Consider the following 6,000-nt stretch of genomic DNA (forward strand, 5'->3'; position numbering starts at 1 on the left):
ACCGAACATCCATTGAAATTTCAATAGTTCGATGAAAAGGACTCTTGAAGAGTGGAATGATGAAATTAATGGAAGCTGGTAATATGATGAGCTCATCTATGTTTACTTGATATTTATATGAGGTTATGTGATTAATTTGTTTAATTAAGTGTTTGTGTTTAGGTAAACTCACCCAAATTTTATGGAAAGTTTGACTATGTATGCTTGTAGTGATAAATATGATTGGTAAGTTTATTTTCCGTTATACGAACATACTAAGCATAAAATGCTTACTCCGTTTAATTTTCCCTGTTTTATAGTGCTCAAAAGCTCGCGAAGGTTGGAAATCAGTCGGAGCAATCATCAGACTATCCACCGTCTATTTTCGAATAATTAGAAATCTTATTTTGGTATAATGGCATGTATAAGCTTATTTGGCCAATGATGGCCTGTAATTGTTGTTTGGTAATCTAGCCATTAGAGTGGCTAGTGATGGTCTAAGTTTGGCTATTTTTGAAGTGATGTTTTAGTAATCACAAGTGTTTGTTATGTGTTAGTTTGTTGGAATTATGTTAGCATATAAGTTTATGATAAGAGTAAGTTTATATCCATCGATGCATGAGATAATACTACATGAGTGATGACTAATTTTATGTGAATATGATGTTATGATGTTGAATTGGTGTATATATGCTTGTGAGTTTTAGTGCAGGAAAATGATTAGTTATGAGTGACAAATGAGGCTAGGAAATGGCTTTATTTTTGTCCACACGGCTAGACACATGGGTGTGTGTCTTGGTCGTGTGTGGCACATGGCTTGTCCCATGGGCATGTGGCCCGGCCGTGTGTCCCCTGCATCTTAAAATGAGAAACAGAATGCTCAAAATTATGTACACGGGCAGAGACATAATCGTGTGTCTCAGCCGTGTGGTTGACATGGCCTTGGACACGAGCGTGTTACATAGCCGTGTGAAAACTACACTTAAATTTTGAAAATAAAATTCCCCACACAGCCTAGCACACGGGTGTGTGACTTGGCCGTGTCACATCAATTTCTTCATGCTTTATAAGTCAGAGAGTTACACGGGTTAGGGACATGGGCATGTGTAGTCACATGGTCCGACCACACGGGCGTGTGAACATTGTTCATAAAAAAATTTTGAAACTTCATGAAAAAATTTATTTAGTCCCAACTTATTCCTATCGTTCATTTTGGGCTTCGAGGGTCCATTTAAGAGACGTTATGATTGATATCGAAAAATGTTTAGTAACTAGTATAAATTATCTATGAATGTTCTGTAAACTTCGGTAATACTTCGTAACCTATTCCGGCGACGGATACAGGTTAGGGGTGTTACATTAAATTTACAATAATTAGTCTTATAAATAAATTTAAACATGCATAGGGTCAATGTAGCAAAATTTCTAAAATATGTTCGCATGTATCGATAATGCCTCTAACGTATCAGTATTTCCTTTAAGTGATATCGATATCATCTACAAAATTGATACCAAACTAGCATTTTGTTTCTCACCAAATCAAAACGTCAAAAATTATTGGTACCTTTCACAAAGTATGTAACACCCCAAACTCGGCCCAGATGTTACGGCTGAATTCAGCATGTTACGTTGAAGCGTTACTGAAAAACTCATGTTTTATCTAAAATCTTTCTTAGCGTTAAGAGTATTTTCATTTTAAGTCAAAGTGAATGGAAGCTGTGCACCAGGTAGGATACCGGAAAAGAGGAGGTGAGTCCATCGGACTGCTTAAGTACCAAGCTCCCTTCGGATCCAATCCTAGACATGCACACCACCATTGCCACACCTTAACTTAGTGTATGTTCTTAGGAAACCAATTCAATTAAGTCCAGTTTAAGGAAAAATGATTAATTTTGGAAAACGTTTTCGTTACGGAAGTTTTGCTTTGTTGTCGTGATATTTTAAAATCAATTACTGTTTTTGAAAGTGCGCCCTAAAACTAATTAGTTTCAGGGATTAAGATAATATCATACCTACTCTAGTAAAACATATTAAAACCATTTAAAATCATTAAACCGGCCTTATTACAACTTAAAACCCAAATCATGAAAGTAAATGAAAACTAATTAAATTATAAGAAGAAAATCAAGTTTTGCAGTAAGTTTGGCCACTCCGAATCACTCACAGCTCCAAGTCCACTATGGTTGGGGGTTACCTGCATGGATAAAATTAAGGGGTGAGTTTGGGAAACTCAGTGTGTAAATTAACCCAACCATAGTCCAGATCAGTTCAAACCATAGAAACAGATTAAGTTGGGCCTTAGCCCTATACAGAATTCAGAATGAAGCCCATAGGCCCATAATAGAAACAGAACAGATATCATGTATGCAGAAAACCCAACCCATATCCATCCGTATACACCCCTGTGCCAACCTTACACCATTTGGGGAGACTACTCGACCCACCCATCCGTCTACAAGTCACAAGTATGCAACATGGCTGCCAGAACAGATATTGTGACAAAGTCACCAGATACAGATAATTGTGGTAGGGCCACCAGAAACAGATATTTGTGGCAAAGCCACCAGAACAGATATTTGTGGCAGAGCCACCAGAACGCTTCCTCCATCATTATAACCCATATCCCATGTAACAGATATACATGTCATGGCATACAACAAACAGAATCAGAATATCATGCATTTCAGTCAAAATCAACCTTAAGGGTATAATGGTCATTTTGCACCTAGGGTTATAATGGTAATTTTCATACTTAGGGTATTTTAGTAAATTTACCTATTTTAGGGTTTACATACATACTACAGCCATTTCGCACCAATAGAAACACTTACCGAGCGTTTTTACCGAATTGGGCCCGTTGGCCCATTATCCCGTTTTCGGCCCGTTAAGCCCAAATTTACCGAAGTACACAAAGTTGCGCACTCTGCAATCCTATCACTTGAGATTACCAGGAATATCAATTCAAACCATCTCACGAGCACTCGCACGCTCTCAAGTCCCAAAATACCGACTTTTCGGTATTTCGACTTTTCGACTTTTGCCTATCTAGTCTATGAGTGAGTGTGGTTTACACACCAGTTGCCTATAGTCAGTTACCAATACGTTAACCATGAATCCATAACAACTTGTATACAAAACTCCTTACCCAAAAGTCGGCCATCAACACTTTAGGCACTAGAGATCCTACCTTTTCCCGAATCTAGCGACTAGGTTTAGATCCAATCGCTCCACTTGTCCAAGCCTCCGATCAGCAGCCTCTAGATCACACTATCATCACAATAAAACAATTGTCACAACCCTGAGAGCCATAGGGCCCAATCGACAGCCTCTCTAAGCCTCTAGGGGTTTTGGCTTTTCTAAAACCCGAAATAAAGAATAGATTCGAAAACTTACCACCAGTTCCTTCAGTCAACGATTCCACTTTAGTTCCTATTCGATTCTGATGTAGATCTAACCCCTCAAATGTTAGCAGAAATCCAATATTTAAAGGCCTAAAGATTCGACTATGCCCCTAAGACTATGGGGTTTCTGGCTTTTTGAAATAGTGAAAAGAAAGATGAAATATGAGAGTTTTGTAGTGGTTTTGTCGACAGGACTTTGGGGTTCAGAGGATGAGAGAAAGGCCAAAAAGATGGGAAGAATCAGAGGGTTTGGCTAGGAGAAATCGGCACAGAAGAAAAACAGGCTTTTGGGATTTCAGTTTTTATGGCAATCGGCTATAAGGCTTAGAAACAAATGGTAAGGAAGTGGAGTTGAGTAGAATGTTAGAAAGATTCGGCTATAGAGGAAAAGAAGAAGAAGAGAAAATAGATGAAGAGAGGAGAAAAGAAGAAGAGAAAAGAATTGTCAGAAATGGCACAACTTTTCCCCAAATGCCGAAATTACAACTCCCAATAGACCTAGCCGAATTTCCTATGCTAAAGACCCTTGGCCGGCCAACTCTTGCTCCTTGATTAGCTCCTAAATTTCCTCCCTTATCTTATCCTTACTCAAATCCCTTACCAGCTTAAACTCCCCCTAGCAGAGTTCCCCCTTGAGTTCCATCACATCCCCTTTTTGTTCACAAAAAATAAATACCCTATTTGCTTACCTTGTGGCTCGAACCTTGGCTCCCCCTGAACAACTACACGCCACTCCCCCTATGTGACAGCCCAAAATTGACCCTAGTCGGGATGTGGTTTCGAGACCACAAAACCGAGGCATAAAAATAATTTAAAATCTATTTTGATGCCTATGATATGTGTTAATTTGTGTGTGACATTTTTGATGTTTCGATTTAGTGTTATAAATGTGAATTTCACTAGAAAGGACCTAGTAGTGAACTTTGAAAGTATGATGGGAAATGTGTGATGACTAGTTGATCATGCATGCAAAAATAAGGGATTTGCATGTCAAATTTCCCCCAACATGAAGTGGCCGGCCATGGCAAGAGAGGATGGGCAAAACATGTCATGAAACATGTTTTGTTGGTGCATTAGGGAGAAATAATAAACAAAGGTGTATGGGTAAGAAAAGAATGAAAAAAAAATGTGTGTGAGTGTGGTATTCCCCCCATTGTCGTGAGTTGTAGAGAAAGAAAGAAAAAAATTTTGTTCATCCTTTCTTTGAGCCAAAACTAAGGAAGAAGGAGGGATTTTTGCTCCATTTTTTGGTTTGGAAGAGATCTAGAAGGAGATTTTGGCTATACTTGCATCAAGATTAAGGTATGTATGAGGTTGTGTCATGAGATTCATGCATGTTTTAGTTGCTAACTTGATGTTCATGTTAGCCATGGTTCAAATCCTTGTTATGCCATGGAAATGGTATTTGGCCAAGGTTGTTATTGTATTAAAGCCATTGCATGCTAAATGTGAAGCTTGCTAATGATGCATGCAATGATGGATTGACTACTCTTGAAATTTCTTTGTAGCAATCTTGAGTAAGACATTGAGTTCTTTGTTTAACCATGACCGAAGTTCAATGGGGTATGATTGTGATGTATTCGCCATGATGCATTCATGAGCATGATTTATGCTTGTTACTTGATTGGTAAAATTTGTGTTTTAGATGGTTATGAACACCTTGAGATTCGACCATGCACCTATATGTATATACATGTTTGCACATGATGTGTTGGTATGACATATATACTATCTCAAAGTATGTATTTTCTTGTGATTATGTTTTGGTTATGAGGTAAATGATAGATGTGTATTGAGCCACAATATGTAAAGCATTAGCTAGTAAAATGTGTGCCATTCATGTGTGGTATTGAACATGTAATTGGCCTCAACATCAACATGCATAATCGGCCCATGAATGAGTACCTAAGAGGTTGTGTTGTTCGGCCATGAGTAAGCATGTTGAAGGCTTTGTGTGTTGAGTTTGATTCATGAATTCCGTACGCATGTGACTATAATGTCTAGTGAATATATGTGGGCTAAGTGCCATGAGTTCCTCTTTTCGATATTCAAAACGATTAAATCAATTTATTTGTTAACATTAAGCTCAAGAGCAAAGGGGAACCAAATCCGATAAAGGGAAGGAAAAAGTAGTCGAATAGCCATCGAATCGTTCGACAACATTCGAGGTAAGTTTTGAGTATCGAAACTTAGATTTTGATTCGATTGAATGAAGTAATAAGCAATCGAAATTGTGCCCTTGTATATGGCCATTGAGCCGAAATGATATTTTTGATTAAGTAAAATGTGCATAAAAGTTTGTTATGAAATTGAAACAAAGATGTGAATGAATGTGCGATTGTGATATCGGGCTAAGCCCGAAGGCAATTGTGCGGTGTGATATCGGGCTAAGCCCAAGGCAATGGTGCGAGCTATGATATCGGGCTAAGCCAAGGCAATTGTGCGAGTTGTGATATCCGGGTTAAGTCCCAAGGCATTTGTGCGGGTTACCATAACCGGGCTATGTCCCAAGGCGTTTGAACAGTAGCTATATCCGGTTAAACTCGAAGGTATGTGATTTGAAAATTATAAGCTTGCTGGAAAATTTTCAGTTAATGCACTTGTGAAATTCCCAACAACA

Source organism: Gossypium arboreum, chromosome 3 (genome assembly GCF_025698485.1).
Source record: "Gossypium arboreum isolate Shixiya-1 chromosome 3, ASM2569848v2, whole genome shotgun sequence".
Taxonomy (NCBI): domain Eukaryota; kingdom Viridiplantae; phylum Streptophyta; class Magnoliopsida; order Malvales; family Malvaceae; genus Gossypium; species Gossypium arboreum.